Source organism: Gymnoscopelus braueri (genome assembly GCF_963280865.1).
Source record: "Gymnoscopelus braueri genome assembly, chromosome: 1".
Classification (NCBI taxonomy): Eukaryota; Metazoa; Chordata; class Actinopteri; order Myctophiformes; family Myctophidae; genus Gymnoscopelus; species Gymnoscopelus braueri.
Window position 1 is genome coordinate 48,254,341 of NC_137603.1, and position 11,008 is coordinate 48,265,348.

The 11,008-nt window shown below is 43.1% G+C and overlaps 1 pseudogene across 1 annotated transcript in view; it reads left to right on the forward strand.

Annotated features, from left to right (window-relative positions):
• Positions 1-10,392, forward strand: part of LOC308088846 (general transcription factor 3C polypeptide 3-like) — a 15,671-nt pseudogene extending 5,279 nt beyond the window's left edge. The window contains exons 5-17 of the transcript in view: positions 1-23; positions 905-987; positions 1,543-1,923; positions 2,301-2,424; positions 2,759-2,950; positions 3,318-3,483; positions 4,128-4,275; positions 5,048-5,207; positions 6,574-6,674; positions 7,697-7,870; positions 8,714-8,916; positions 10,198-10,299; positions 10,381-10,392. The exon at positions 1-23 is cut by the window's left edge and continues 162 nt beyond it. The product of the transcript in view is annotated as a general transcription factor 3C polypeptide 3-like (transcript). The remainder of the gene's footprint in view (positions 24-904; positions 988-1,542; positions 1,924-2,300; positions 2,425-2,758; positions 2,951-3,317; positions 3,484-4,127; positions 4,276-5,047; positions 5,208-6,573; positions 6,675-7,696; positions 7,871-8,713; positions 8,917-10,197; positions 10,300-10,380) is intronic.
• Positions 10,393-11,008: the final 616 nt, after the last annotated feature.

Genomic DNA, 11,008 nt, shown 5'->3' on the forward strand with positions numbered 1-11,008 from the left:
CTCCTGTTTCTTCTCATCTGATGGTAAGAACTGGAAACATTTACACTACTGATAGATCTAAAAATATTGTAAGTAAAGATCAACCTTTAAATAATAATAAAAAGGAACGCAGAGCCAAACAGGAACAAAATGCGGACTGAGATACAATCAAATAGTTCATTCCAGAGAACATTTCTGACAGTAAAGGAGAACCCTTTGTTTTCTGTAACTCGGTCATCATCACATTTGGACATTTATGAATACAGGAGTCCAGCCGGCTGTATCAGTTCATCATGTAATGAAGGACGTTTTAGCTGGGTACGGAGATGACAGTACATGAGATAACAGATAACAAGGTGTCGACAAGACAAGAGGAGTTATGTGATGAGTCTTTCACTTCCTGTCATATTACTACTATAAGTTTGTTTAACACATTGGGTGCCAGAGGTTTATTAAAATATTATACGTTGAGTGCCTGCATTTCTTCCATCCATTTGCGTTATACGTTTCGTGCTGTAGAAGCCCCGACGCGGAAGTGCATGTAAACAAAGCGTGCGTGCGAGACGGCGGAGGGTCCCGACTAACGCCTGGAACAATAATATTTCTAACGCGATCCTCCATTGCAGCGTGATCGCCGATCGAAAACGGCTCGTTTTCACCACGTTAAAAAGAAATGGAGATATTAAGCTTTTAGTCAAGGAGATAACATTGAAAACGCCGACCGGAAGGATTTTTGACATGGAGCCAGATCCAGCCTCTTCTTCTCAGAAACTCCTTGGGTGATGTCAAAGTTTCGTTTTAGCGCCCCACGTGGCCCACATGTATAAAAATAGAATTGGGTCAAAAACGGTCCGGACCGTTTTCGGCATTCAATGTGTTAAGTGATCCTGATCTTTTATGCTCTCCTGTCCTGTTGTCTGTCTAGGTAGACTACTGGTGTCTGGATCCTATGACAGGACTGCCATTCTCTGGGATATGGACACGCACTGTCATACACTCACTCTGAAGGTATGTCACTATAATAGTATTTCCAAAACATTGGGTCATGACTGACCCATTTTGTGTCACAGACCCATTTGTATTGGGTCAGGAATAAAATCCTAAACATTGAAATCTTCACAAAATAATTAAAGATTTATTTTTCAAAAACGTATCAAAAAAAGCTTATCAGCTATTTTCACTATCATTGAAATAGGGCATAAGTGATTTATTTGTAATGTATTTTTGGACGTTTGGTCCAGGGCTGATACCACATTTCTCCTTTGGGTCTTTCGGTACCCCTGCTATAACATTCGCTACTGTAGTTATTCATACTAAACACACTCATATCCTAGTATTTAAAATGTAACGCACCATCAATATATGAACACACTCTGTCATATACACACTCGCTTTCATTCCTACTTGCAAATCACAGGTTTTACAGAATAACATTGAATTTCAAGTACCGATTAAAAAAAATCATTTTTATAATTTATTTCCATTTTCTTTAAATTTTGCTTCCTTGAATTTTACCCAGGGCCATGGTGATTGGGTGACAGATGTGTCAATAAGCACTGACAGAAAATGGGTGGCCTCAGCCTCCAAGGTAACGTGGAGGAGGGAGTCAGCCCTGTGGTCCAGCAGGCCTTCGCCTCCATGTTGGAAGACAGAATACAGCAGCCATCTTCTTCGGAAGAGGAAGAGGAGGAGGAGGAGGACGCCAACAACGAGTCAGACTCTATGAGCTACGTTGATGATGAAAAAGATGAGGACTATAAGGAGAAGGAGGTGGTGTGTAGGGCGAAGAGGCCAGGTGGGAGAAGCAGGAGGAAGAAGAAGAAGAAGGACAAAGACGAGGATGAGGAGGTGTCCGAGAAGGAGGAGGGGGCCGAGAAGCAGAGCGTAGGGGATGTGTTCGCCTTGGAGATGGAGCTGAACCGCGAGAACAGGAAGATGATGAAGGTGAGGGGGAGGAGGAGAGTGGATGTTGTTGGGGAGGTTAAGTATGCAGCACGCTCTTGCTTTTCATGATTTGTGTTGTGTCTGTGTACAGTGAGAACAGTTTTCTGAGGGTCATGATTCGATATTAAGTCATAGTAAAGAAACGACATCGAGTGATAGTTCACAGAGACGAGAATCACGCAATTTTTTTGAACTCATGCAATGAGTGTGTGTATGTGTTTTTTTGATTGATTGAATACTTAATTAACAGTTTGCAAAAGGTACAGAGGTAAGGATAACACAAAACGCCCTGAGGGCTTGTTTCCATTGTGGTCCTATGTATTCAAGTCATCAAGTACAATGTGTGTGTGTGTGTGTGTGTGTGCGTGTCCGCCCAGGATCGTCGTCACCGCAGCAAGCTGCCCCGGGCTCTGCGGGGCCTGATGGGTGAAGCCAACATCCGCTATGCCCGAGGAGAGAAGGACGATGCCATCGTGATGTGCATGGAGATTATCAGACAGGGTAAGGAACTGTGTGTGTGAGTGAGATGTGACTCTAAATAGCTAGCATTCCCACATATTCCTTTTCCCTCTCCCTTGTAGGCCTGTCACAATTATTACATAATCGCCTAATCGCAATTCTTTTTGCATAATCCTTGCCAAAAAATCTTTTTATACGTTTTCAAACATATTTCAGAAATAGCAGGAATAGCAGATCTACAAGCTTACAACACGTGTTGTAAGCTTGTAGATCAGCCTTTTCCGCTATTTTGCGCTGTGTTCATTTAAATAGATAAGATAAAAAGCTGCCAAATCAGCTGCCAGATTAATATCTCCCCTAACGCTTCCTCCTTCAGCTCCTCTGGCCTACGAGCCCTTCTCCACCCTGGCCATGATCTATGAAGACAACGAGGACGTGGACAAGGCGCTGCAGTTTGGGCTGATCGCAGCTCACCTCAACCCCTCCGACTGCGAGGAGTGGGTCAAACTGGCGGAGATGTCTCTGGAGCAAGGCAACACGCGGCAGGCTGTGGTTTGCTACGGCAAGGGTAGGTCACAGGCACGTGCACACTGAAAAAGGAGTAGTAGTTCACCCAAAAAAATTACTTATTTTCTATTTTTTGTTTTTGTTGCATTCCTGGGCCAATAATTTGATGACCGGGTCATCGGCAGTAGGAGACTCCACCGGACATCAAATTATTGGCTCAGAAAAAAATCCCCTTGAATTTAATTGATAGAAAATAAGTCACTTTTTGGGGGGAACTACTCCTTTATGCCTGAAAATAGCAGCTCTACAAGCTTACAACTGCAACACGTTGTGAGCAAGTAGATTGGCTAATTTTGGCATGGGACACCATCTTACGACTAAATGTTAGTTGCTCATATCGTCATTTCAATCTCTCTACCCCCCGACAGCCATCAAGTACGACCCCACCAACGTGCGCTTCCTGTGGGAGCGCTCCAACCTCTACATGCAGCTAGGAGAGCACAAGCAGTGCATGGACGGCTACCGCCGCATCCTGTCGCTGTTGCCGATGGAGAGCGGACAAGACTTCATCCAGCTGTCCAAAGACATGGCCAGGTGAGGAGCGACACGTACACATGTTTTAGAACACTGTCTCCCCAAACAGTGGGCCGGGAAGGAGACCCATGTTTTGCTCGCGGACCAAATTTTATGGGTTGCGAGTAAATATCCCCTTTCTTCTCGTTTCCTACATAAAAAAAATATATTCATATATTATTTCAAAAGATTTCAAAAAGTTTAAACAAAAAAGTCACAACTTTTCATCAATTAAAAACAATTCCAAAATGTTTCCAAAAAGTATTTCATAAATAAAATTAAAAAAATGGAATTTCCGTAAATAAATGTAAAAAAAATGTTTAAGAAGTAGTGAAAATAGCAGATCCACAAGCTCGCAACACGGCACGAAGCGACGCGTTGTGAGCTTGTAGATCTGCTATTTTCTCTAGTTTGGGTCCCGGGCAAACGTCTAATTTCTCTTTTGGGTCTTGAGCTAAAAAGTTTGGGAACCACTGTTTTAGAATACCCAGAAGTGCCGTATTGGTGTCATTTTGAAGACATCAAAAGGTATCACTTGTTCAGCTGTCATTATTTAACTTCAGCTTCAGGGATTCCCTGGTGTATCAAGCATTTAGTTGCACGTGACACATTTTCAAGATGTTCTGGGAGTTGAATCCTGTGTGTCTGTCTGCACACATGCACAGGAGTTACTATGAGAGTAATGATCTGCCGTCGGCACTGGGCGTGATGGACGAGGCCCTGGGCAGACACCCTGACCTCATCACCGATGAGCTCACCAACATGGCCGCCGAGCTGTTCATTGCCAACCACCAACACAGCAAGGCCATGCAGGTAACACCTTATGTGTGTGTGTGTGTGTGTGTGTGTGTGTGTGTGTGTGTGTGTGTATGTATGTATGTGGGTGACAGAGAAGCAAACTGGAATGTTCATCCGAATATTCAAATATTTAGCTTCTGCATGCAAATATAATAAAACATATAAAACAACTAAATAATACAAAAAGTAACCTTCAAAAGAAGGGACCGCACCCTCCTCAAATGCAGGCTGACTTGCATTTTTGATGCAGTGATGCACAATGTGTTTCGCTTGATGCTTCCTCAGGTGATAGCAAAACGTGTTGTGCATCACTGCATCAATAAAGCAAGTCATCCTACATTTGAGGAGTGTGCGGTCCCTTCTTTTTTTTTTTTTTTGTTCAAGGTTTTTTTATTTTATATTTTCACATACAGGTCTATAATAATGAGTATACAAAAAACAGTGAATGTATGTTAACCCTCCCACCCCCCCAAAGTTCCCGCTCCGAAAGAGCCACAACCCTGGTTTCTCCTTGTACCATTAAAACAAAAGACAATACAGAAAAATAAGACACAATTGCAATGAAAAATGAAAACAAGTCAGAAAATAAATAAAATAAAAATAGTGTGTGCGGTCCCTTCTTTTGAAGGTTACTTTTTGTAAATTGTTCTTGCATTGAACCGCACGTCCTGTTGGGAGATGTCTAGAGACGTGCGCGAGTGTTCTATTGTATATAAAAAACTACTACTTGGAAAATTGCTTGAGCATGTATACTTGAAGTGTCTGAAATTATGTGTGTTTTCCCTAGATCCTGGTCCAGTTCTGTGGTATAGTCTTGGTGAGGGATGAAAGTACAGCAGACACATCAGTGCAGATGGAGCAGATGAGTATGAAGGAGGAGAAGGACAAGGAGAAGGAGGCCACGGAGCCAACGACAGAAGAAGAAGTGGTAAAAGAAGAGTTTCTTGGTGAGTGGCCCTCAGTGTATATGTTACAGGGTGAATGGAGAACCAGGGTGATTGAAGAAGGCTCGCTCGTTTTTACCCACCCAGCAATTCTGTAGAAGAAACACTAGAGGGAGCCACAAGCCAGGCTTGTGCACAAGCACATATGGCCGCGACCACCCACACACACACAGTCACACACACACACACACACATGCGCGCGCACGCACACGCGCTCATGCTTTCAATGGACTGTTAAGATACTTTTATTGTGTTCTGCTGGCTTTTGTTTTAGTTTCTCCCTGACACACACACACACACACACACACACACACACACACACACACACACACACACACACACACACACACACACACACACACACACACTCACACACACACACACACACACGCACACAGTGATCCATGAAAAGAACTATTCTGTCCCTATCGGTTTACAACTCAAACGGCGCTGAGTCGACAAGTGGAGCATCGGCCGGTCAGCGCGGGCACTCGCGCCGTGAGGCGCGAGGGCGCGCTTCCTCGGCCTCAAGCTCCACTTGTCGGCGCGCCTCCGTCGTGGACAAGCGTGTGCGTGTGCGTGTGTCTTTTCTCTCTCCTCCCGTGCTCTCCTCCCCTTCCTCGTCTTTTCTCTCTCCTCCCGTGCTCTCCTCCCCTTCCTCGTCTTTTCTCTCTCCTCCCGTGCTCTCCTCCCCTTCCTCGTCCGTGTCTCTCTCTCTCTCTCTCTCTCTCTCTCTCCTCCCGTGCTCTCCTCCCCTTCCTCGTCGGTGTCTCTCTCTCTCTCTCTCTCTCTCTCTCTCTCTCCTCCCGTGCTCTCCTCCCCTTCCTCGTCCGTGTCTCTCTCTCTCTCTCTCTCCTCCCGTGCTCTCCTCCCCTTCCTCGTCCGTGTCTCTCTCTCTCTCTCTCTCCTCCCGTGCTCTCCTCCCCTTCCTCGTCCCTCCCAAGGAGGACGGTTTATTTCGCGAGGAGGAGCTCCTCCTCGCGAAATAAACCGTCCCCCTTCTCAGAAGGAGGACGGTTTATTTCGCGAGGAGGAGCTCCTCCTCGCCTCACGTAATAAACCCCCGCCTCGCAGTGCCGCGTCCTCCTTCTCCTCCTCCTCCTCGCGAGCCTCGCTAATAAACCCTATCTCGAAAAGCCCCGCCTCGCCCCGAAGCCCCGTGCCTAAAAACGAGCGCTCTGTCTTCAATCACCCTGGATCTCCATTCACCCTGTGACATATATACAGTTCAAGTTATCTGTGCTATAACTCCAGCAACGTGCGAAGCAACCGCCTTGGGGTTGGGATTGCATTTGTAGTTTTCTTTCATTTCAAAATAAACATTAACTGGACACACTGTTGGTATGAAAATATATATACCGATCTCCAGGTGAAATAATGGAGGTGGAGATACCAGACACTGTGCCGGTGGACATCAGGGCCAAACTAATGGTCTGTCTAATACACAAGCAGATCTTCAAACCCCTGGAAGTAAGTCTGTGAATGAATGAATGAATGAATGAATGAATGAATGAATGAAAGAATTAATTAATTCTTATTTTCATGGATTGTCCCAAGACTCATTCCTAATGGTATTATAAGACACCAAAAACATAATTTAACAAATTTGACAAAACTCTCAATAATTGAAAGCTGCACGATAAGCACAATTTAGACAAAGAAAATTACACAAGAGCCAGTATAATATCATATCGAATTATGTTCTCTTTGTTCGCTTATCCCAAATGCAAATGCAAATACCTTTTGTTTAAAAAGCCATTGAAGTCTCTCTGCATCACTGACTATCAAATCTGAGGTTTGACACTTTAAAAATAATTTCTGATGCAACTCATGGTATGACGGACTGAATACAAAGTGAAACTTCTTCTCAATTTGAGTGATATCACAATAGTTAAATACAAAATAGTCCGGCTTTTCACCTGACAAAATGTTCATTCTTAACCAGTAACCACTACATAACATGTATTGAAGTGTTCGTGGTTAGCACCACACTCTTCCCTACTCACCCTATTAATTCACACCGTTGCACACACACACACACACACACACACAATATATTGAAAGTTCAGTTCAGGTTATTTCACAACAGTTCAGTTCAAGCACAACGCATTAAACACAGTTCCCAGGTAATCCAAGGCCACAACACTGTTTCCTGATTAATGTGCAAGGTACCATTTGTGTAAAACCCCTCTGCTCTATTTTTATTGTACAGTTTTTAGTTTGGTTAATTTATTTGACTACATGACATGTCATTGTTTGCCCTTGTCTAAGCATGTAACATTGATAAGAAACATGTTATATAAATAAAGTTATTATTTGTATTCTTATTAGTTAGCTTGAAATCTACCAGTACATAACAAGACTAGTAGTAACTGCATCCCCAGCTAGTAGACATTCTAAGTGACTAGCCTGGCTGGCTACTGGCAAAAAGTAAAATCTAAGCATAGTGTGCCTGTATCTGTATTTATACTTGTGTCTATTCCTCCTCATAGGCACTGCTGACAGAGTTAATGGAGCAGAGTCCAGAGGAGGTAGGAGGCCCCTGTATCTGGACGTAGCTGAAGCTTATCTGGAGGAGGGCCAGTATACCTCAGCCCTGCCACTCCTCTCTGCCCTGGTCACATCTGTCAAATACAACCTGGCTGTGGTCTGGCTTAGACACGCTGGTAGGACACACACGAGGACACACACACACACACACACACACAATCACATCATTGCTGTCGGGCAGAAACCTCCTATGTGTTTTTCCGTAAATTAACGCCCTACTTGATTATACTGTACTACAGCGTCACTCAAAAGTAGCAGATCCAAACGTGGCTCGAAGCGATGCATTTTGAGCTTGTCGATCTACTATTTTCAAATTTGAATCCTAAAAAGTAAAGTTTTGGACATATGAGATTCCCACCCGACAGATGATATAGCGGTACAACATGATATGAATTTGTTAATTCGTAGTTAATTCTACTACATGAGTTAAGTACTGTATGTGGAGCTTGAAAATGCCTTGACAACCACACAGCGCTGTGTCAGTCAGTAGAAATCATCAGAAACACGAAATCAACAGATATGAAACTGAAACATCTCTCCCTCTTTCCCACAGTGTTCAAACAATATTACACAGCTGAACACAGGCAGGGCAACGGAGATCACTGCAGGCAGTAATGGACCTGTTTATTGCTGGAGATTTTGAGCCTGTTGAGTCTACTTTCTAATGATTATGAGGAAATATAAATAGGGAGGTAAAAATGCATTCTTGGATATAAATGTGAGGGGGTCTATTTAATAATTGGAAAGTGAAATATATGTAGTAAACTTCTGGTTGCATCAAGGGATTGTCACCATGCAAGACAGAGCTCTGCAGTACATGCATTGACTCCGCACAGCATGGTGTGCAGAAAACGTAGAACTGTGGCTATGATGCACGTCTAGATGGATTGATAGACCCATGTAAGGACGAAAAGACAAAAAGAAAAACAAAACTGATCTCCCTCTCTCTCTCTTCCCAGAGTGTTTGAAGGCGTTAGGTCATATTGAGAACGCAGCAGAGAGCTACAACAAGGTCGTGCAGATGGCCCCCTAGCACCTTGAAGCCCGTCTCTGCCTGTCTACGCTGCAGCAGCAGCTGGGGCGTCCAGAAATGGCTCTGAAGGCTCTGGAACCCATGTATGACCCTGACACACTGGCCCAGGACTCCTCCGCCACTCAGCAGGTAACTTTCCTGCAATCACAAAAAATCCCTTTAAACATTTAATCCTCCATCACACATGCACACTCCCTTGTCACATGACCCCAAGCACACTCTCTGCCTTGTATATAATAACATAATATCCATTTGTAACCATGTAAACAAATCAATCAGTAAATCAAGATCAGTCAATCTAAATCTTTTTTGTAGAGCTTTTCAAACTCGGGTAATGCAGCAAGGCAATTTTATTTGTATTTATTGCACATTTCAACAACAAGGCAATTCAATGTGCTTTACACATCAAGCAAAGGAAACACAATAATAACACTATAAAATGACATTAGGATGCATAAAACAAAAGTAGAAATGAATAGATACCGTTATAGTGCAGAGTAGAAAAGAAAAGAGAAAAAATAAATAATAACTCAATCAAAGGCAGCAGCAAACAGAAAGTTGTCTTTAGTTGTTTTTTAAAAGAAATAAGAGGGGCAGCAGACCTGCAGTTTTCTGCCTCATTTGACTGCACTACACCCATTTCACCAGTAGATGACAATCATGTTTACAGCTTGTTTTAATTCAAGCTTTGAGTAATGAACCCATTCTCAATACAATTGGCTGAAAAGGTTCAGAGGTTCAGAAAACCTCAGTTTGCCCATCACTGACACTACATCAGTGCATTAGAAGTTCTGTAAATGTGTTCGTTATGTGAAATAACACAGCAATGTGCTGACTTCTAAAGAAAATCAGAAAATCATCATCTACTTGTAGAAACTTGAATCCTGCTGGATTACCTATCCAGCAGGATAAATTCTCTCTGCATTCATTTTTGTAAAGGTTGCGTGATTGTAATTCAAAGCAGGAATTGGTTTGACAAGTCTAGATGAAAATATACCGTGGGAAAAAATATCTCAAACGCTGACAGAAATATCAGCCGGAGATGCAGAGAATTCTGAGGTGCTTATCACCTGAAAGTCTGAATATTTTCAAAATAATTTGAAATCTGGTAATTAGACCAAAATGTAAAATACTAATTATACTAATAGTAATAAACTGAATGAAAACAAATATGATAAAAACTACAAAATCTAACTATATATTTTACTTCCTGATACCTGCAGGCACCCTTGATTTGTGGTACTATGTATACATTGACTCGAGTAGGAATGAACTGAGTATTATTTGACATGGGCTATCTGTACTGTAGGCCTACTTTGACTTTAGAAAATGGAATGAGTTTTATTCGTCATGGAGTATCCATACTTTGACTGAGGTGATGTGGTTGTGTTACTCTTTCCACCACTGCAGGAGTTGAAGCTGCTACTTCAACGCTCCACTCTGCTGCAGACTCAGGGCAAAATACAGGAGAACATAGACACCATGCTCACCATGCTGGCCATGCTGCTGAAGGTAACGCACAAGCACAGCATCTCAACCACACTAGTATCTCTAAAACTCTTGGGTACATGTAGTGCACATTATTGTTGGAAGTCCTTAATATGAACATTTTAATATATATTTTGGTGGTGAACACTTTCTCTCTATAGCTATTAAAAGTAGCCATTTTCTTGTCTGTTTCCTCTTATGCTCGCTCTCCTTGTCTAACATCTATACTGCCATATTATGCAACATATCGTCATTCCTCTATTAATGCTTTAATGAAATAGACCCCTAAGGATTATTGCGAACGCGGAAGGAGGCGTGGCGAAGCCACACACACACACACATAATGTCAATGGGGTTTCCCAAACGAATTTGAGCTCGTGCGCAGCCTAGAAGCTGCGTAAGAGCCTCCACGCACCTGCGCAGTAGAAACCCCGCCACGCACTATCTTCGTTAGTAGCAGCTGTGTGTGCCCAACGTGCCATCTAAACTGGCTTCAGGAGATACCATCGTCGTAGGTTCTCAATCGCACGGCGTTACGTGTGTGCTAAAACTACATTCGCGAGACAGCATGGACGTGAAGACCTCCTGGACGACGCCTACGTAAAGCCTACGTAAACTACGTAGTGCTGTCCTACGCTACACAGCAGTTTAAACACCCTTTGCGAAAGTGAAATGGATCATAAAAATACCAGAGCCAACTGTCAGATGTCCTGAAGCAGTCCACTCCAAATAC